Consider the following 23,914-nt stretch of genomic DNA (forward strand, 5'->3'; position numbering starts at 1 on the left):
TAAACGAGTCTCGATGATTCGACAGTGCGCATGCGCATCTTCAGGTGAGCGGTAAAGTTTGGGCAATCATCCATAAATGTGGGTCTTACTACGCCATTAATTCATAACAAACCTAGAGGAAATGAAATATCCTAAACATTCACAGGCAGGCTATTTCATTTACATTTTTACAAGAAACATCCAATTGTTCGAAATATGAAAGGACTTTTCCACAACCTGGAGTGGCCACTGTCACGCCTGAGACGAGATGTGCAGGATTTAAAGGTCAGTAAAGATTTTACAGCTGAAGCAATGTTTATTTTTTTTAAAGAATATTTTAAAATATTTGTTGGGCTCGTTGGTGATGACAAATTTTATTGAATAATTTGTTGTAAAGGACTTGAAAAAGTCATGGCGTACATGTGGTTTGTTTATGCTTCTAATTGTTTTAGCTGTCTTTTTCCGTCAGGAGTCCATTTTATTTCAAAGAGCTTGGCAAATTGCACCTATACAATTAAATTAAATTAAATCAAATAGCTCTAGATGACTAGTCTACATGTTTCATGAATGTTGAAGCAAATATTCCTAAAAGACAAAGGGGAAAAATAGTTCGTGGGCACGTGTCTATCCTGGGTAATTGGCTCCATCTGCTGGTTATTCATAATACTGGATTTTAAACCGCGGTTTAAGGTTCTTCAGATGGAGAAATCTGTTTATAAAAGAAAATATATAAAAATGTATACGTTATTTAATCAATAAAAATAATACAACAAATATTAAAGCATTTTAACGTAAATAAATACATGTGAATATCAAAATTTAGAAGTTATAAATAATGCAAAATATTAGGTCGATTTCAATAAATAATACTATTTTAGTTAATTTAGTTTCTACAAATAAAGTAATAAAAACAAGTAACTAAAACAAACAAACATACAAATTCTGTTTTCAAAATGGTAGGTTACAAATACTGCAATGAGTGTAAAACACAAACAAACAAACAAAAAAACAAACAAACAAACAAACAAACAAACAAAAAGCTTATTTTAATAGAAACGAAAACTTTCCCCAAAATATTTCAGACCCATTTTCATTTTTGCACAGTAGAATCTTAATACAGAATTGCAAACCCGTCACATTTAGGACTGAATGGGATGTAGAGAATTGAACAAAAATTGGAGAATTGAACTTTGAAATGAAAGAATTGAAAGAGGTACGGAATTGCATGTAGCCTAAGGGACCGAAAACAGTACAGTCCATACAGTCCTACAGATTTGTGTGAGCACGGACGTGTGCATGCTTTTTATGAGAGCTTTAGTAGTTAATCTTATCTATCCCACAAGAGGGAGCCATAATACAAGAATTCAGAAAATATTTTGTCTCACATCTCATGCTTGGACCCTCGATCGCGAAGCATTGTTTTTACCGTATACTGTAGATCAGCATTCAGCAATATTGCTTTGATCTCAGCTTGTTCCACATTAATTTTTGCGGCTGTTTAGATTGTTAGTTATGCTAATATTTTCTCACTTTAAATGTCCCTCAATATTCCACTACTCCCTCTTAAACTTAAAAGATTATTACACGTGGTTCGCAAAATCATTGTGCCTGTTAGGCTCTCATCAAACAATAAATATAAATTCGACTTAGACGATTATGATTTAATAATTCATTCAGAATCTGTTTTACTCCAAGTGAAAATCATTGCGCTTCTTGAAATAGGCTACACAACAGCCAACACAATAAGAAAAAGCTCGAGTAGCCTATCTTTGCATGAGCTGTTTGATTTCTCTCCGTTATTGAAGTTAATTAATTTTCTAAAAGGACATATGACGTTTGTTCACTCTGAATAATAGCTGTCAATCTTTAGCTTACAAATCCTCATTTAAATCAACGAGAAGCCACACTGTCGTGCACGAGGACGCCGCTAATGTGAAATTAGTCAATTTAAATATTAAATGTAAATTTAAATTGTGCTAAATTTTCTTAAAAACCATGTACGCATATTAAATATTTTTAAACACGCGAATCACTGATTTATTTAGTTTTCAGCAAGACTTTCAAGTTGCTCACGCTGTATATTGATTTTGTACTGTAACTATTACAGTGGAGAAAATTGTATTTAGTAATTATGAAAAATATATTTCTATGATATTATGTTTATAGTTGTAATTTAAAAATGAGCCCAAAACGCATTTTGCATTAAATGTATCTATATGGCACGTTTAAGTTAACTAAATAAATTCCATATTTATATTTATCCATATTAATTTAAATACAGCGTTATTGATTTGCATATTCAGAAAGTGAATGTATCTATTTTCCCCAAAAATATTACACCGTTTTATGATTTGTAAGAATTCGTTATATTTAAGTATTTGCATGTACTCTGCATACCTCTCCTTAGCCTCTCAAATGTCTCAATTACACACCAAAATTATATTATTGTTATAATTTAGTATTTTGATTAGCTTGATTATACAGATTTACTCATGCACCTCACTCATTATGTGTTCAATGAATTGCATTATTCTTCCTCAAGTCAATTGCCATGTAAATACTTAGAAAGACATAATTTAGCGTATGAAGCGTGATGGACGTTTCTGATTTATTAATAAAAAATAAACGACATGCCACAACAGAAATTTGAACAGCAGACATTGACGTTCTTTATGAAGTAGATCCTAAATGTCACTGTATTCCTGATGGTCTTCTGTTTTAACATTTTTTTGCTGCTCCCTAAGAATAATGTAGTGCTAATCTCACCAGATGCTCTCCTTTATCTAAACAAACCTTTAATACTGCAGCAGCGTTTCGTAATTAAAGGGGTAATAGGCAGTAGGGGGGGCTTGGTTTTTTGTGGAGGGGGTTGGGTCTGTCGGTCATGTCTGTGCATTTGAATACATGTATCATGAATATGCATCTCTTAACCTAGAGCATTAGAGCTGCGTTTGGTCAGTGGATCCGTCTGATTAATGCAGGTTTTGCCTATGTGGTGATTTCAACTGCTGAGCGTTTCTTGATTACCACAGATATTATTTTTTATACTCTAAATATATGAATAGCACCCTAAATTAAATTATGAAAAACCTTCAACATCCATGACATATTTCACAAAAATAGTTTTTTTAATGTATAAATAGTGGGAAAAGTTGTTGAAAAGATCTTTTGACATAAAGGTTAACTTTGTGCAATTAACTGTATGCTTTTGATTTATCCTGGCATCTTTATTTTTAAGATTTGTAATAAATATATAATATTATTCGTTTTTTATTAGTGCAGTTAATTATACAGTTTGTGTTTATTCATTTATAAAGACAGTTTTAGTTCATTTGCTCAGCAGTGAAATGAACGGAGTGCGATTCTACTCGTAGCACAATTAAGTCTAATTTGAACACGATATAGTTAACCTTCAGAAAATTTCCACAGGGCTTTCATTAGTTGAAAAAGTATTAAATTCATTTTCGTCAAATTATTACTCTCTTCATAAGAGGGTGAAATAATCCTCGCTAATCACAATGTAATAAAACGTGTCATATTTTGTTGTACATTTGCTATTTCCATTTCTGATTCCCAACAGTCTACGTCAGGCCAAAATGTGCTAAAATGTGAAGCGTTCACATCTGTTTTCAAGCCTTTAGAGTTAAAGGGCATATTTGCTAAAATAGAAGAGAGCGAGAGAGAGAAAAGTAAAGTCAGTGAATAGCTTTCTCTACAGTTTAATATATATGTGACAAGTAATATTCTAAAACCTTCATTTAAAATCAGACGTAAACTTCACAAGGACAACGGAGGTGACATTTTTTGGGGCCAATTTGCAAATGTGTTTAATACCAAGACCTTCAAATTTAGATGACTTCAAACAGCATAAAACCAGAGTACAATGTATATTTGATTAAATTCCCAGCTTCAATTACAATGGCACACTTTCTTATTTTTCATTGCAATGCCAACATTGTTGTATTCGAATCAGTCAAATTTAATTGTAGCAAACGTCGTTGTTTAGAGTGGTTATGAAAAATGCCAGGGCGGTGGAGAAAATAGCCAGATTTTTCATCCCTGACAAATGCACTCTCGACAGTGATTGGCCATTTATATGTTCCTCCTCTGTGTTGCATTGTTTTGAAGTTTGTGTGTTCCCCTTTAAGAAGGGGGCTCTTTGCAGCTGAAGAATTTGCTCTCCTGTCGCTGTGAATGGGGCCCGGGCAGGAGCTTAGCGAGGGGCCCAATGTTTTGTTCTGTTACACTTCAATAGGGCGTCAAGCAGGGTTTGGGCCTGACAGCCTGTGGATTAAAGGCTCTTACCAGAATCTGTTCGCCCCACCCCCTGACCCGCGCACTCCAACAATAGCCTGAAAGAAACACATTCTTAACTCTTCAAGTACTAAGTTGTAATTTGCAGGTGGCTATAGCCTAGCAAGTCCCTATAGCCTATGACGATAAAGGTTATGGAGAAAAAAGAAAAAAAGGAGGGGGGAGAAGGTGTTAGTTGTCATCTATCTCCTATTTTTGGTTTACTCAAGTTAATGTGTACATTTAAGATATAAATGTGTTCATTTTGCTGTAATTTTTGGAAAGCTAATTTGACGGCGGCTTTGAATTCAGAAAGGTACATAGTGTTCTAATCCCTGCTATCTTTCCAAATTGCTAAAGATACACCGGATATCAACAGTTTGGGGTTTCGTGAAGCAGGCGTTGTTAACAATAGCCAGATGCCTCTTCCGAGCAAAACAGTGATGCTCCCAAGGGCTGTAGCGATGACAAACAGTTGTTGTTGCCTTTTGTTTTGACAGCACTTCCGAACCCTGGAGCCAGGAAGAAACAGACTGTTGTTGTTAAATATGTGACACGGAGAGATCTGGTTGACGGTAAAAACTAAGCCAAAAACACTTTCCTTATTTGTGTTTTATTTCGTGAGGAAGAAGTTGATTTAGATGTGTGTAATTTAGGTTGACCGCTAGGGGGAGCTATTTGAAAGTTGCTCAGGAGTGAAGCAGACGCACAGGTGAGGAAACGTAGATGGGGTTTAGTGTTTGTGTAAGAACTATTCTGAGTTCGTTTTTAAGAGGAGTTTTTATCTAAATGTTTACATGTCGGTTCTATGTTTAGTGTGGATGTTGAGGGATAAAAGCAGTCTTCAGTCATTCCTCAAATCAGCTGAAGTGTGAGTTGTGATGAAAATAACTGAAACGACCCAAACAACAGCACTTGGGAAAGTACATTACTCATTGAACGGTTTGGAAAAACTAACCCTGGTTTCTAAACCCTAAACTATAGGCTCTTTTGAATAATAAAAAAAAATTGATGGGTACAAAACTGTAAATAACTTTTTGAGATGTGGGGTCACCAGCGTTGTAATATCATAAATTGGCATTATCATATTATTAAATGTATTTTTAGACACTATTTTAAAACATAGCACTTGATTGATTTAGGTCAGTAGTTTACAGGCCTGTAGCCAGTCTGGTAAAAGGGGTGGTTCTTTTTTCTCAAAAAGTGGATATTTTGCAATTATACGCCTCATTTTCTAATTAATTATAACATTTAAAAACTGCATTTTAGTGACATTTTAAGCACTATTCTAAATGAGCTTTTTGAATGGTAATAGGATCATAACCAGACTGTTTCACTATTTTAGCCAAGTATGGGCTGTTTTTGGTGCTTCATAACTTTTAATTAGTCATTTTTTGTTTTAAAAAAAGTCAAAGATGTAGATTAAACTTGTAAAATGTTTTCTCCATTTAAAAACAATACAGTAGTGAAAAATGGATGTTGGACTCATGAAAAATATTTGTTAGCATTGTGTTTAGCGGAAGTTACACTGAAGCGACAGCCAACAGAGGATTCCTCTTGGTCTTAAAGCCTTTTTTGATGGGTATTTTCACCATGATGGCATAGCAGTCAAAATAGGACAAATAAAATTCTGGACCTTTGTCAGTGAGGGGTGGGTCTTCTAAACCCCCCAACCCCCCTGGCTATGGGCCTGGTATAATTGGTTGTTAGTATTGTAAAATCCTGTAAGTACAGATGAAGGAAAAAATGTAAGCCCTCCTGTGGAAGTTATTTTCCCTAGTGATGTTTAAGAGAAGATTTATTTCCTTATGCATTTTAAAATGTAACAATTTGAATAATTAATTTCAAATAATTTTGTCTTTGCCACAGTACATAATATTTGTCTAGTTATGTTGAAACTTACTGGTATTTAGCTTAGAGTGCAATTTAAAAGTTTTACTAAGTTAATTAATTAAATAAACTATAGGCAGAAAAATAAAATAATTACTTTTCGAAAAATAATTAAAAAAAAAATTTCTTAAGGGAGCTTTTAATATTGACCACAAAAATTCTATAAAAACAGATAAAAAAGACAAGAAATAATAAAAAAGGGTGCACTGTCACTGCACAACAAGAAGGTCGAGAAAGAAAGGTTGAGAAAAAAATGGTTGAGTCCCAGCTGGGTCAGCTAGCATTTCGGTTTGCATGTTCTACCCGTGTTGGTGGGTTTCCTCCGGGTGTTCCGGTTTCCCCAGTTCAAAGACATGCGCTATAGGTGAATTAAATAAATTAAAGTAGGCGTAGTTTATATGTGTGAATGAGTGTGTATGCGTTTTTCCCAGTACAGGATTGCAGCTGGAAGGGCATTATCTATGTAAACATTTCCTGGATAAGTTGGCGGTTCAATCCACTGTGGCGACCTCTGATGAATAAATATACTTAGCCAAAGGAAAATAATGAATCAATGAATGAATTATAAGAAGAAAAAAAAATATTGTAAATAATTTAAAAATTCCCTTGCTCAGTTAAACAACACCTAAAGATAATGAGATATTTGAAAAAGAATATGGGCTAATAATTTTTCCTTCAGTTGTATAATGTATGGATTGAAATGTGTCCAACAGCATGAAAAATGAATTTTAAATGTATCATAGGCCTTATTTTAGCATGTTACTCTCCATCAAAATAATCAAGGAAGTTGTCATTTTAATTAAACACCAACCAACCTAAACAATAGATATTTTCGGCCATGTCAATCAGAGTATTTTTTCCATCATGCAGAAATAAGTCTCTTCAGAGCAGTCCTGTCCAGAAGCTTTCTCTCTGTCGAGGTCCAGCAGAGAGGAGTCAGCCAGGTCAAGCCTCGCTCATCCTTATAGTCCCAGCCGGGTGTGTAAGACCAAACTACATCTGGCCAATGATTCAGAGTGTCAGAGAGCACGGCGCATACTCACACACACACACACACACACACACACACACACACACACACACACACACACACACACACACACACACACACACACACACACACACACACACACACACACACACACACACACATATGCTGAGAGCCAGTGCACCATATTGCTGCGCTTTACTTGTTGATCAGTTTGATCAAAATGAACGCTCTGTTCATTCAATGCCATATCTTCTTTCCACCATTTACCATCGTGCTTTGCGTTTATTATGGCCATGACTTTCGTTAAACTTTAAACAATTAATGAAGTGTTTTAAAAAAAAGGGGTATAGTAAGTTGCCATTATTCTTCTCACATTTCATTTATTGAGTATTAATATACTCAATAATATACTCAAATATATACTCAAATATACTATACTCAAGGCAATTAGTATTAGTCAATTACATATGATATATGTTCAAACTACTTTTTTAAAATGAGCTGAAACAACACACTTCTTGAGATTTTTTTTGGGACAACTTAATTGTTTAATGTTCAGTCCACCAAATTTGTTACATTTACTTAATTTGTTTTGGGACAACATTAATGAATTGGTAAAGAACCCTACATTTCCTAACACTGTACAGCAGAAATCACTATAATAATAATATTCTGATTTGCCGTTCTGATTATAAAATTATTGGCAGTCACTCATTAATAATTTGTTTAGTTTTTTGTATAATTAACTGTTTATAATTTTTTTCTGGTTCATAATTTTGTGAAAACTGATCAATTTAATCATTTATTTATTTAATGATGCTTTGATTAAAAGAAAGTTCAAAATAACAACATTTATTTATATCATTTTTTATGTGTTTTTTTTTTTACACTGGAATGAGTCTTAGAAGTAAATGCTTATTGTGTTTTATTTTTGAATGATAGAGTATCACAAAAAAAAAAGAAGCAGCAGGCCAACAATGAAAGTATAAAAAGTTTTTAAGTAATAGATCTTCATTTTAGAATGATTGACGTTGAAGACTGGAGTAATGATGTTGAAAATTCAGCTTTAAATCATGGGAATAAATTACATTTTGAGCTACATTTAAAAAGAAAACCGCTGTTATAACTATAATAATATATAAAAAAAGTTTTTGGGTTTTAGATCAAATTAATGCAACTTTCTTTATTAGCATGACTCTTGTAAAACACATTCATGTTGATCTCAAATATAAAACATATTGCTGATCATTAATTTTATTTAAGATTTTTTCTTTTTTCTTAAATACATTACAAATAAACCTATTGTATAAACATTGTAACCCCAACAATAAAGCAGAAAATACCCAAATAAATAAAACAACCAGGTACACTGTAAAAAACATTCGTAAATTAGGTTTTCTAATATTTTTGATTCATGTTTTCATTATTTGTGCTTTTGAATTGCATTATGAGACCTTGGTCTTTTATCTTACAACTTTTAACAATAACATTTTTTTTTGAAAAAGTGACTTTCATGAACATTTTTATTATTTTAAAGTGATATATTGTCAGGATTGGGGTTTTATTATGCTGCAAAAACCTTGTTATAAAATGCTGGTAAATTCTTTTATTTTACAGACTTATTTCTCAATATTATTAAACAGATTTATTTACATATTATTTCCTATACATTATATTATTTTAAACAACCAAAATGTCAATAAAAGTCACTTTGTTAAACTGTGAGTTGAATTTTCAACATTTAAAGTAGACAGATCAGAGATCTAGCTCCCATAATGAAATTAACAACCGTAAATAGATGGAAAGCACAAAATATGGAAACTGTTAATTAGCAGAAATTGTTTACAGTGTAGACAATCATAGAGTGTTCAGTTGTTACATTGAAAACATTGACAAAACACTAAGAAATTTCAAGGAAATCCATAAAAGGTTGTCATAAGTTTAAAATTGTTGTTGAGATTTCAGTTCAGGGAACATTTCTTCTCAAGCTGAATTACTTAAAACAATTCACCCATCCTTGCTTTGAAACATGGTAATTCCAAATGTTTCTCCAATATATGTATTATTAAAAAAAAAAAAAAAACATGACTTTACCATTTAAAACAATTTGTTTCAATTCTTCCATTAGTAGTTCTGGAAGTACAACCCCATCATTTGAAACTCAGTAAATCATATGCGGGAAAAAAGTGAATATCTTCCGTTTTGAAAGTTCCTCTTGCTCCATACCTGAGGGACCCAAGCAAAATGTTTTTATTTATGGGTAAAATGACATTGCCGACATTGCATATTGGCTGTAATTGCGTGCGTGGTCAATGGTGTTTTTGAAAAGTTCTCCTTAAAGTGGCAGCCTTTCAAGAGCAGCCGCCTTTTCCCCTCCGTTTTCCTGTCACCAGTAACAGAACACAGATGTGACATGGGGTAGCAATTCCACCTCTATTTGTTTTAGGCCTGATCGAGTTATTTAAAATGTTTGCAGTCCTAAAAAGCAGGGATGGAGGGAGAGATGGGCTGTGTGTGTGCATGTATGCAAGAAAGAAAAGCGCAATGGAGAGAGAGAGAGAAAGAGGGAAGGTAAAGTGTGTTTATGGACCACTGGCAGCACCAGGTACAGCTAGTGACAGATATGTAAACAGCCTGAGCACGCTGTGAAAATAAAGTCAAGCTGCCAGATTTTAAATGTCTTCTGTTTACTTTGGGATGTTTCCTAAAACAGTCGAAGCGCTAGTTAATTTTCTCTTATACATGTTGTAAATCCTTTACACCTGCACAGTTTGTGAAACAATGTTGAGCTTGTTGTGGGATGACGAGTTCAATTCTTTATTACTACCTTGGCTTTTTAATAATAACAATAATAATAGTAATATAGTAATTGATAATAATAATAATAATAAAATTATATAATAATTATTTTTATGATATTAATTTCAACAATAAAAATTTGAATGAATAATATTATGATTTATTATGATCATTATTACTATATCATTGTTATTATTATATTATTATTGTTATTTATGTTATTGTTATTTATGTTTTATTATTATTATTGTTTATTTTATTATTATCATTAGTACTATTTTATCATTATATTGTTATTATTATTATTATTATTATTACTACAATTATATTATTATTATTATTATTATTAATATAATTATTATTCTCATTATTATTATTTTAATATTCTCATTATTGCTATTTTATTATTATTATTACTATTATTATTATTATTATTATTATTATTATTATTATTAGTAGTAGTAGTAGTAGTAGTATTATTATCATTATTACTATTTATTATTTCTATTAGTATTATTATTGTTATTATTATTATCAGTTTTTAAATAATTGAGCTTGAAAATAAATACGCTTGGTTATTCCCTTTTCAGATCTTGTCAAAGTTTATTTTATATAATTTTTTAAATATATATTTTTTATATTATTATTATTATTATTATTATTATTATCTTAATATTATTATTATTATTATTATTATTATTATTATTATTATTGTTATACTATATTTTCTGATTCACATATTGTTTTATGCTTTTGAGTTGCATGATGCAACCTTGATCTTTCCTCTAACAACTTTTAACCTTGAACAGTTAAAGTGATTTTTTTAAAATCATTTTTCATTGTTTAAAGTAATACATTTTCTGGGGTGGCGCCCTGGGTAGCACATTTGCCTCACATCAAGAAGGTTGCTGGTTCGAGCCTCGGCAGGGTCAGTTGGCGTTTCTGTGTGGAGTTTGCATCATCTCCCCATGTTCACGTGGGTTTCCTCCGGATGATTGCTTCCCCAACAAGTCCAAAGACGTGATACTGGTATATTGGGAAGAATAAATTGTGACTAAATAATGGATGTTTCCCAGTGATGGGTTGCGGCTAGAAGGGCATTTGCTGCGTAAAACATGTGCTGGATAAGTTGACGGTTCATTCCGCTGTGGTGACCCCAGGTTAATAAAGGGACTAAGCCGAGAAAAAAAATGAATGAATGAATATATTGTCTGGGTTAGTGTTGTGTATTATGCTTTAAAAACCTTGTAATAAACTGCTAGTACATTTTCTGTTATTTTACAGACTTATTTCTCAATATACTATTTATTTGGCATTATATTATTTCAAACTACAAAAATGTCAATAAATGTCACTTTGTTAAACTGAGTTAAATTTTCAACAGCAATAGTAGCAGAGATCATGGTCCCATAATTCAATTCACAACCATAAATGAAAAAACAGAAAACACAAACACAGAAACGGTGTGTGCTAATGGAAAGCAATACATGTTTCATTTAGTAAATCTCTGTATATTGATGCAAACATTTTATACTTTCCTTCTCTTATTTTCTTTAAAAAATATTTGTTAAAATAAAAAAAAAATTGGCTGATATAATTATTATTTTCATCATCTCAGGTTATCATTAAAGCCCAGCACACATGAAGGTGCTGTCGAAGGCACATTACAAACAGCCAACTGTAACCTTCAAAGAATGAAAGAAAGAATCCAGGCTGCAGTGAAATATAATCCAGCCACAGCTTCAGCTCTATGTTTCCCTGAACCCCTGCTGAACTCTGACCTCTGACTTTGTCTGGGTCATCAGACTTCGCTGGAGTTATAGAGCGAACACATCTTGCCTCATTCTGGTCCTCTTATGACTCTATTTCTCTTTTTCTTTTCTCTTATCTGTCCAGAATGTCCCCATTGGGCTGGCTGGAGGAGAAGAGGAGGGAAAAAAAACAAAAAAAGCAGTGGATTGGGGACCTTGCTTTCTCGCAGCAGAAATGTCAGGGAGACATTAAACAGTGAAAAGCTGGGTGAGCTTTCCTAGCACAACCTGTCTGTTTTCCCTCCGATTCTTTTTCCAGCCCCGCATGTCATCATCAGTCTTTCTCTGAGCCTTTCTTTCTGTGATCAGCATGTCCTGCTCATTTTCCAGACAGTCATGACTTCTTAGAAGGGGTGGTGTGAATCGTAATATTTTATTTTATTTTATTTTTTTTATTTTATTTTATTGGTAGATTATTTCTTTAGTTTTTTTATAAATAGCACTAGAATTTTTATTTATTAATCATGATTTTAAGTTAAATTGAATAGTTAAAAAGCACTTATTCTATTAAAAACTGAATTCTGACATATTTTAACATATTGTTTTTTTATTTATGTAAATGGTATTCGGATAAAACTATGCTGCATACATTTTTTATTAAATTCAATGTTTATTACTATAAGGTATTAAACATAACAAGAATTCTGACATATTTTAATGTATTATGTCTATTTATGTGAATTGAATAAAATTTTAAGCATGATTAAAATATGATAAATGAATAATTAAGGGTATAATAATTCTGTATATTTTATTTTATTTATTTATTAAAAATATCAAATTTAATAAAGTACATTCTGTTTGAACATATAAAATTGTATGATTTTATTATTTTATTTAGTTATTATAAATAGCACTTGCTCCTTATTTTAAGCATGCCTATAAGGTTTTTTGGTTTGCTATAAGGTATAATTATATATGAATACATTCCTTAGTTTGTTAAAGATAGCACCAGCATTTAGACGTATTTGGATTTATTAAAAAAAAAAAAAAAAAAAAATATATATATATATATATAATGGAAATAGTATTCAGATTAAATAATTCTGCATAAATTGCACTTGATTTTTATTCTAAGCATAACCATAATAGTATTATATTTTAAGCATGATCAAAAGAAAAATTAAATGATTCTGCATATTTTATTTTATTTATTATTTTATTAGATTCTGTTCAAAGATCCAACATTTAATGATTTTATTTTTTTATTAGAATTTTTATAAATAGCTCTTGCTCTTTATTTTAAGCATGACTATAAGATTTTATGGTTTACTTCATGGTATAATTGTGTTTGAATAAAGTCTTTTTTTGTTAAAAATGCATCATTTGGATCTATTTATTACATTGTTGTTAAATTTTAAATCTCTATGAAACAGATGCTTGTCTGAAAATGTAAGTAAATGCATTGTAATTAGCATTAGCTATTTTAATTGATAATTTTTTTTTAAATGCACTTAGTTTAGACAATAGATTTTATTTTCTTATTTTTTTTTAAGTTTAATTATTCATAGATTAAATTAAATTAATATGGGCTATATGTATGACTATAGGGGGCGAAGCAGTGGCGCAGTAGGTAGTGCTGTCGCCTTGCAGCAAGAAGGTCGCTGGTTCGAACCTCTGCTCAGTTGACATTTCTGTGTGGAGTTTGCATGTTATCCTGCATTTGCGTGGGTTTCCTCCGGGTGCTCCGGTTTCCCGCACAGTCCAAAGACATGCGGTACAGGTGAATTTTTGTAGGCTAAATTGTCCGTAGTGTGTGTGTGGATGATTCCCAGAGATGGGTTGCAGCTGGCATCCGCTGCGTAAAAATGTGCTGGATAAGTTGGCGGTTTATTCCTCTGTGGCGACCCCAGATTAATAAAGGGACTAAGCCAACAAGAAAATGAATGAATGAATGAATGACTATAGGTAGATCAAGTGACAGTGGCAGAGGCCTCATGAAACAGAACTGCAAAAATTATTCCCCCCCAAAATTTCCTCTATATGTTGGTTGAATAAAACAGTAGCCTTGCCTCAAACTCATAAAAATACACAAAATATACTCAAACATAATAAACCGACACTCTTTACATTTAACAATTTGAACAAAATCAGATTCTGACGAACTTGTTTTTTTCTGTCAAGGACAACCCTGGTCTACCTCTGCCAGCTATGATTCGCGGTTGGCGTCAAATTTGGACTTGCGTTTATAGTGATTACGACTGGTTGCGTTTGATTAGGGGCTTTTATAATTGGCTAACATTAGATTTGTAGCCTCACGCTGGTGCTCAGCAGGTGGTCCTGGCATGGACTGTCATTGTTAGGATAGAAGCAGCCATTATGTGCGGAAACGGTGATCAGGAAGTCCTTTTGCCCAAAGCAGCGGCTCTCCTCTTGAAACCAAAAACAACAAACTCGCCAGACAAACACAAACACATAAGCCGAGTTTAGACATGTACCTGCAATCCTCCTACCCTTTCTCCATCCAAACTATAACGTGATTTGTGATCCTCCCTTCCTGAAGAAGTGCTTTTGTATGCATCCTTTAGTTCCAGGGCCAAAAGGGCCTTTAGTGCCCTTCAGGCATTTCTTATTAGTGTAGTAACATTATACCTCTCTTTCTCCCACCCTCTCTTTCTCTCTCCAGACTCGAAACAGCTTTGAAACTCATCCCGGACTGGTTCTTTAACAGCACCTGAGGGCGGGAGACACAGGTTATGTGTCAGGGTCTTTCTCGCACAACTTCCTCGACCCCATCGCTCCCATCCGAGAAGGTAAAGGCCCTTTGTCATGCATAAGCACACACAAGCAGCCCTTGTTTATTTTATTGAATGTTTATTTCATTTTTTAACGTGCCACTCAAGACTCTGAGCAGACACATGTGTACCTTTCCTCCTCCCATGTAAACACAGCATATTTCGCCACTCATTTCCCGCTGTAAAAAGTTTATATCTGTAATCTGTTAAGTCAGATATTTTAAACAACATCTCGCCATGTTTATAAATACTGCCGTGGCGCAGTAATGAATTTACGGTAATGTGTTTTTTTTTTTTTTTTTGTCTTCACTATCACTTCGACAAATGAAAATCCTGTGTTTGAGTTTGAAATGAAAACAAAACAAAACGACAGGAATAAAAAATGTTGGTGTGATGGGAAAAAAAACAACACGAGCGCAAACACTTCTGTGTGTGGATGAAGGCAAACAAGGGGTGAGAGCGTGTGTAAATCTGAACTGATACTGATGAGGTGAATGATGAAGGATGAACACGCTGTTGTAGGTTATTATGACCACCGACATAGTCGTTTTTCATCGTGAAATATACACTGCTGATGATTTAGGGATTTTCTTCCCCTCTCGCGCTCAAGAAAAGTGTGTATTTATTTTGTTGGATTGTCATTGTGCGCAACTGAAATAACAGCATTAACAGACACTGTGTGAACATTTTGTTACATGTTTGACGGGATTCTGGGTGTTTCTCAGATTGAAAAGAATAAATGTTATTCAGATTTAGTGGGAGGCTTTTTTGTCTGTTGTTTTTGCTGTATTATTAGTATTAATATTTTGGCACTTCATTTGACAGAAAGGGTTTTGCTGTGATTCATAAATGACAATGGAAGTCAGAAACATTTTTTTATTGTATGTTATGTAGTGCACAGCAAATATCCCACTTTTAGGACACTTTGCAATGTACTCAAAGAAAATTATCTTTATTGGTAGTGCTTTACAATAATTGTTGCATACACTCTCAGAAAAAAAGGTACAATGAGGGTACAATTTTGTTCCTAGAGGGAACAAAATATAAAATTGTACCTTTAAAGGTCCCATATTGGTCCTTAGGGTACAATTTTGTACCCAAACGGGCTATAAAGGTACAAATGTACAGATTTAGGTTTGAAAGGTACATTTTTGTACCTTTTATAGCACATTTGGATTCAAAATTGTACCGTAAAGGACCAATTTGGCACCTTTAAAGGTACAATTATATATTTTGTTTCCCTATAGGAACAAAATTGTACCCTCAGCTCATGATAAGATCAAGACACTACATAACACTAATTTAAATGTATTAATACTAAACATTAATACTAAAATACATAATTTAAAAATATAATAAATAAATAAATTGATTGAATTAAATATTTTAATAATACTTTTTTTTCATGTATTTAAATTACATTTTTTCTCAAAAATGTTAATAATTTAATTTATAATTAAATGTAATTTTAATCATTAAAAACGTAAATACTGGTCTTTGCTTACTGTTTAAGTCCCTATAGTATATATGGGATGTAGAATAAGAACCATGCAGAGGGACAGCATCTTCATACAGGTGGTGATGTTGCTGTCTCTTTAAGAATTTGGCTTGTTGAGACGTTATAGTAGTGTTTGTTACTGAGGCGGTCGGTCGAGTATGCTGGCTGTTTACACAGAACTTCGCACGCTTTTCAAAGAAAAGTCTATTTTGGAGTCCACACTTTTCAGGTAAGAATGTATTAAAGATATATTTTCAGTCTCATTTTTACATGTGAAGCCGTGTTCTGTTGATTTTGTCTGACTCTCTGGTCTCGGCTTTCCCCCGCTTTGTGCTCCCGGCTGCCTGGTGTACGTTGGCTTGCAGGATGGAGTTTGCTAAGATGTCTGCAGCTTATTAAAGAAGTTAATACAACGTGATATCGAAGTCACCGAGGGACATAACGTTATAGAAGGTAAGTACTATATGCTGTTAGTTTTCTCGGTGTAAAAGTTCCCTTTATCGCCTAACTTACGTTACGTATTCGCGCCTTATATGTTACGTTACGTTACTGCTTTATTAATAAGTGTTGCCACGGCGGAATACAATCGCAACCCAGATAGCAAAATACACTTGGGCCAGTTGCGGCTAGATTCTCGCCTGCCCGAGTCCGTCTGCTGTATCGTTACTCGGGCCAGATGCGGCGGCAGAAGCGAGCCGACGCTGCCGTAACCGTGCACCGGAATCGGGCCGTGAGTAATGTGCGGTGTGGCCCGGAGCGGGCGCGACTGAAGTCTTCATATACCTTGATATAAAACCTTTTGTTATTAATACTGGAATTTGTAATTATCGATAATGTTTTATATTTTGAGGCCATTTTCTATCCACGGTTGACCGCGGAAATGTAATTTTAGACGGTTATATACACCGCCATTTTGTGAAGAAAAATCACAATTTTGTCACCGGCAAAGCGACTGATTATGTAAACGTGGCTAGTTACAAACGTGGCGTGTGTATGCTTGTACATATCTTCGTTTCAGTGTCTAAGTTACATTAATGTTGAGGAGTGTCCACAAACTCTCATGTCCAGAATTGTTGGTGCTTTACTATCGTTTAACGTTATACTTATATATAAATAAAATACTATAAATAAATAGTTATTGCTTTATCTTATTGCTTTCCTGAAGTTTATGAAGTTTCCAATTGTATTTCAGGACAAGATTGAACAACATAATGCAGGCTAACAGCATTAGACCAATGAAGGCATGTCATATAAAAGCATGGCTCAGTTACAAGATGTAAGTATGTCTCATTATCTATACCATGGTTTTAATGGCTTACATACTATTTTAAATTTGTAGGTTTTTACTTACAAACAACAATAAATGTACACCCACGTCTTTAAAATTATTTTCTAGGTTTTCATCGAAAGATGAGAGATCAACTGAAGAATGCTAAGGACCTGACTCTAAGGTACTCTTTCTAAACTTTCTCCACTTGATTAATATTATTAAATTCTAGCTTTGGATGGATTCATTCATATTTGTTTGTATGCCACATCTTATGTTCCAGGAATTGATTTTACAGCAGCACCTTGTTAAGCGAGACACTTCAACATTTCGTTGTGCTCCGGTGCGTATGTTGTTTTCTGTTTAGTATATGCTGTGATAAATGCATTTTATAATGCTTGATATTCTTCATATTAGGATGATGCAGTGGGTAGTGCTGTCACCTTACAGCAAGAAGGTCGCTGGTTCGAGCCTCGGCTGGGTCAGTTGGCATTTGTGTGAGGAGTTTGCATATTCTTCCAGTGTTCGTGAAGGTTTCCCCCAAGTGCTCCGGTTTCCCCACAAGTCCAAAGACATGCGCTATAGCTGAATTTGGTAAGCTTATTTGTCTGTAGTGTATAAATGTGTGTGTGAATAAGTGTGTCTGGATGTTTCGTAATACTGGGTTGCAGCTGGAAGGGCATCTGCTGCATAAAACATATGCTGGATAAGTTGGTGGTTCATTCCACTGTGGCGACCCCAGATTAATAAAGGGACTAAGCCAAAAAGAAATTGAATGAATGAATGAAATTTATATTAGTCTTTTAATCTGTTACTTTTTTTTTTTAAATCGGTGAATATTAATTATTTTACTTTCTATGCATGTTGATTTTCTCTTCATCAGTGATAGAGTGACTGATATTAATGTAATTATTGCTTTGTCATTTACAGTGAATCATCTTCACCACATCCAACAGTTCAAGTACAGGAGGAGGCCACCGACTGGACAACTGTGTTAACAAGACGAGTCACGGCAGTCTTCAGAGTTGATGGGATTGCGATTGGCCGGGCTAATGATGTGGATGAATATACATTTTTGACATATCCATCTTATTAGAAGAACACCTTGATGTTTCTGCAGTGGAATGTTTTGAATGAACGGTGGACGGTGACAAGCCTCGATCTACTCCAGTTACCAGAGTGATCTACCTTGTTTTTTGTTTCTCTACATGCTCTTGGGATAATCACAATCAAGTTAATCCAGCACACTGCTCTCATTCATGCATAAAGCAGATTTTTAAATAACTTGTGGTCCTAATGACTATCAAAGAACATTTTCCAGATATGAGTGCTTTACATGTCATGTTTATCAAAAGCATAAACACATATTGTGTTACAACAAATTACAACTCCACTTGAGGATGATGAGGAGTAATCTACTGGTGTTGAGGAAGAGGCTACTGATGTATTTGGTTTTCTGCACTGTTGAAGCAATTTATAGAGAAACATTGCCTTCATTCTGAAATACAGAGAAAATTTTGATGACAAATTATTTATTATGACTGAGTATTCTGACTAAAGACAAATACTTTGGACTTTATAAAGTGAAGTACTTGATGTAGCCTGTGTAATGTGTTTATAAATCTTAAACAGTATTCTTGTGGTCTTTGTATTAAGGGTAGATTATATACTGTACAGTGAGTGAACAATTTTTATTTGTTTTCTAAATTGTTCTTTTTACTGTTTTACATGTCTGCTTTATATTTACTGTGTAATTTTATTTCTTGACACATTCAGTTGTGAGTTGTAATGAAATATTTCTACATTAATAAATAAAAATGGACATCTGCGAACCAAAATATTTTATTTATTTATTAGTGCATGCAGTCACCAAAGGATCAAAATGCCTGGGTCAGTACCCTGAAAATGCTATATGATATAAAAAGGTACATTTTTGTACCTTCGGTGGGGGTACAAAATTGTCCCTTAAAGGGTACAAATGTAGAAGGTACAATTTTGTACCTTTAAATAGAGGTACAAATTTGTACCCTTAAGGGTACCACCCCAGTGACGGGCCATTTGTACCCTAAAAGGTACAATTTTGTACCTTTTTTTCTGAGAGTGTAGGTAAGTAGAGGTTGGTGTTTTTATAACATGCATTATAATACATTATAACAATATTCGTTCATCTTTGTTAATTTTAGTTAATGGAAATAAAATCATTCATTGTTAGTTTGTTAACTCAAAGTACATTAACTACTGTTAACAAGCATGATTTTAGATTTTAATAATGCATTAATAAACGTTGAACTTTGATTATTAATAAATGCTTTACAATTCATTCATTTTCTTTTCAACTTTTTCCTTTTATTGTTCTGAGGTCGCCACAGCGGAATGAACCGCCAACTTATCCGACATATTTTTTACGCCGCGGATGCCCTTCTAGCTGAAACCCATCACCGGGAAGCACCCATATACTCCTATTCATACACATGTGTACATACACTACTGACAATTTAGCTTACCCATTTCACCTACAGTGTATGTTTTTAGACTTGTGGGGGAAACAGGAGCACCTAGAAGAAACCCATGCGAACACAGGGAGAACATGCAAACTCCACATAGAAATGTCAACTGACCCAGCCGAGGCTCTAACCAGCGACCTTTTTGCTGTAAGGTGACAGCGCTACCCACTGCGCCATCAAGTCACCTGCTGTACAATTATTGTTCATAATTAGTTCATTTTTAGAAATACATTAATTAACAATTTACTAATGAAACCTTATTGCAAAGTGTAACCGCGTAGTATAATTACAATTAATCATATTTTTTGATCTTATTAACAAGGTTTCATCCAGTTCAATCACATTGATAATAGGTTCATAGACATGATTAGTAGGATCACAAAAGCTGTCCTGCACAAAGACTTAAAAAAAGTTAAATAAAATGGATATAATGGAATTGGTGATTATATAATGTCCACTGCTGATTGTCCAAATTATTTGGTTAATTCATTTCTTTTTGTCTCATGCTTTGACTGTTAGTTTAAAAAAGTCAAGACACTATTTTAGTAGCCATGTCTTCACTCTTGTTCCACAATGTGTAGTTGATAATGATGTGACAAGAATTTACAAGTCAAAATTTAATAGAAGTTAAAATATATTTATACACACACACTCACTGGCCACTTTATTTGGTACACCTTACTAGTACCGTGTTGGACCCCTTTTGCCTTCAGAACTGCCTTAATGCTTTGTGGCATAGATGCAACAAGGAACTGGAAACAGTCATGTTTAAGAAACCAATTTTAGATGATTCATACTTTATGACGTGCATTATGCTGCTGGAAGTAGCCATCAGAAGATGTGGTTATCAATGATATACATGGTCAGCAACAATACTCAATTGGTACTAATGGGGTCAAAGTTTGCCAAGAAAATATCCCCCACACCATTACATCACCACCACCAGTCTTAACCGTTGATACAGAATGGATTCATGCTTTTATGTTGTGTTGTGCATTCAGAGATGCTCTTCTGCATACCTTGGTTGTGATGAGTGGTTATTTGAGTTACTGTTGCCTTTCTATCAGCTCAAACAAGTCTGGCTATTCTCCTCCGACCTCTGCCATCAACAAGGCATTTTCACTGATAGAACTGCCGTACACTGGATATTTTCTCTTTTTCTGACGATTCTCTGAAAACCCCAGAGATCATTGTGTGTGAAAATCCTAGTAGATCAGCAGTTTCTGAAATACTCAGACAAGCCTGTCTGGCACCAACAACCATAGAGCAGATCGTCTTGACCATGTCTACATGCCTGAATGCAATCAGTTGCGTGTCTTAACCCAGCATTGTATTTAATGATTCTATAAACAGAGTAAAAGTTGTGATGATTGAAAGGATCAGACCTGTGGCTTGATGTCCAGATATGACTGGAAGAATTCACAAATTGCCTTTGGTTTGTTTGTGAAGTCATTTCGTGTCCATTTGTGCCATATTAAATCATACTTGTCATCCGTTTATTGGCCATTGTGTAATAAATGAATAGCTGTCCTTTAAATTGTAGGTGAAATTACTGCCGTTACTTTAGTAGATAATGTGCTATAGGCTGCCCAAGGTTACACTGCTGAAAACATACAAATCTTTATTTATTGCCATCCATTTAACGGTGTTTGGGATGAGGATGAAAAAAGAAGCACTGTGGTTTGGATCTGTGACAAAAATATGCTATACAAACCAGAAAACTGACTAGTTACCCACATTCTTCAAAATATCTTCTTTTATATGGAGCAGAAGAAAGATTTTCACACAGGTTAGGAAGAACTTGAGGTTGAGTAAATGGTGACAGAATTTTTTTAATCCAGTCCTTTCAATAGGAATCCACACTGTTGAATATTTTTGTTTTGTTTCAAATGGACATATAATAAGATCACAATGACAAGAACGCTATATGCACAAACCAGACACTGTTATGAGACTCATTATCTCACCAACTCAGTCAAAAAAACCCACAGCCAATCAGAGAAGTGTGTTAGTGGACACTAAAAATGGATGAGTGCATAATCAAATTTACAGAATATTAATAACCCATATTAGCAATATTAACACATTATTTGTGCAAATACACATGTTCACAGATTTATTTAAAAAATGTATATATTTATTTGTTAAATTATCTATTGTACAGTAACTGGCTGTAAATATCATGCAAAATGATGAATGCGAACACAAATTAGATACTTTAAATGTAAAATAAAGCGCATAATATGTACTTTAGATTTTTGATGCACAGTTTTTATGATGTTGGTCAAACTGAGGTTGCAAAAATAGAAACACACAGTGTGTGTGTTTTAACTGACGAAATTTATTGTCACTTGTTCCTTTGTAAAGTTATATTCATTTTCGGTGTTTTTTATCTTTATTGAACCTGGCAGTATAAGGTTGAGACATGACTGTGTGGGAAGCAGACAAAGAAGGGAAGGATTGGCTAAAATAAAAACTCGAGCTGGGAATCAAACTTGGATCACCGTGAACACTGCAGTGTAATGATGTTGTAGCAAACACAAACTTTGATTTACATGTAAAGGAATATATATAGTTTTTTACATTTTATTGTTTACTACTTACACTTGTAAATGATTGATACTGGACCTTTTAAGTCTGTTTTAGGTAATTTGATCACCCCTTTAAAATATATAGTATAAAACTGCAAATAAGTTTACTGTACGATGCTGTAATTATGATCAGTGTTGTGCTAGTTACTGAAAAATAGTAACTAGGTACAGTTACTAGTTACTTCATTCAAAAATAAACTCATTTACTTTATTGATTACTTGCACCAAAAAGTAATGCATTATGTTAAGTATTTAATCAAGTAATTTTTAAGTTACTTTTGCAAAAAAATCATTGTAATGTTTCCATTAATGCTCTTAAAATGTCACTTAAGTGCTGCATGGAGAATACACTGTTGATTAGCTTTACAGCTTTAATTATTTTGCATTCTTACAACAAACTTAAATTAGTCTTTAAAAATGACTTTTTGTTTAAATCAGACTAGTAACATAAAAACTAAAAATATAACAAGGCAATAAACCAGCTAATTAATATATTCAGAAAAAAATAAAAAATAAAATAAAGCTGCTTAGGCGTCTTAAAAGTTGTTGTATTTAACCCTGAACGTGTTCCCTCACAGCTTGAGTATGAAAACTGGCAACAATGTACATGTAAATGTATATACAAACACAAAACCTTTATGAAATAAATGAATGAAAATCGATTTATAATTCCCTTTTTTGAAATTCAGCACCAAAAAATAGCTATTATAGACAAAGTCTAGTTAAGACATTCTAAACAGAACAAAAACGTAACAGCTGCTCAAAAATGAAATATATGAGTAATTTTTAAACCACAAATTAAATGTGGTATATCAGCAACTTATGAAAAGTAAGCTGTGTATATTCAAAATGCTAAATCTGCTGTTATATAACAGCTATAAAAATATGTTAACAATAAAAAAATTTTTTCTGAGCAATACAACGCTATACATTAAAATAACGTGTTCTGAAATATAACAGAAATGTGTCACTGTCTCTACTAAATTAATCAATGTTATACAAATAACATATGTGTGCGTATTTATTTGAAACCACAAACATGATAGTATTGATAATTAATAATAATAACATTTAAAGTCTCTTGGTCTCTTTCATGTGCACACACTGGCTGTTTCTCAATTCCAAGAATGTAGAGAACGGACTTGCGTTCTTGTGGAGACCAGTCTCAGGAACTCAGGAGACCACGAGAACAGAGGACACTTCCTGTGAAAAATGAGATGCTGCGTTCTTCCAGATGGTCACATGACCTTCACGCATTTAAAATGGACAATTATTAAAACATTACTGCATTCATAAAAAGATGTATTGTTTTTTCCTTTTTCAAAATATATACTATGCATTAAAACATTCGAAATTAACGTTGCACAATATAAATGAAACAGATTTTAATATGAATTTTAGCAAACAAACACCCTTAATTTGTTTATTCCTTTATTAAGATGGCCATGGTAATGTTTATATTCACCGTTTCATTTAGAAGAAACTCCTGAGGTAAATTAGTCATATCTCTGAACTTTAATAATAAATTAAATAATGTTTCACATTAGACATTATAC

At 33.4% G+C, this 23,914-nt stretch overlaps 1 protein-coding gene across 6 annotated transcripts in view; it reads left to right on the forward strand.

Annotated features, from left to right (window-relative positions):
* The window catches only part of foxp4 (forkhead box P4), a 487,998-nt gene continuing 464,084 nt past the window's right edge, over window positions 1–23,914 (forward strand). For 2 of the 6 annotated variants that reach the window (XM_073915911.1, XM_073915914.1), the window contains exons 1-4: window positions 1–44; window positions 146–264; window positions 11,849–11,971; window positions 14,390–14,516. The gene's annotated coding sequence lies outside the window, so the exon portion shown is untranslated. Of the gene's footprint in view, window positions 265–11,848; window positions 11,972–14,389; window positions 14,517–23,914 lie in introns of all 6 variants that reach the window. The other 4 variants (XM_073915908.1, XM_073915915.1, XM_073915912.1 and 1 more) reach the window with 3 other exon arrangements.

Source organism: Danio rerio, chromosome 11, assembly GCF_049306965.1.
Source record: "Danio rerio strain Tuebingen ecotype United States chromosome 11, GRCz12tu, whole genome shotgun sequence".
Lineage (NCBI taxonomy): Eukaryota > Metazoa > Chordata > Actinopteri > Cypriniformes > Danionidae > Danio > Danio rerio.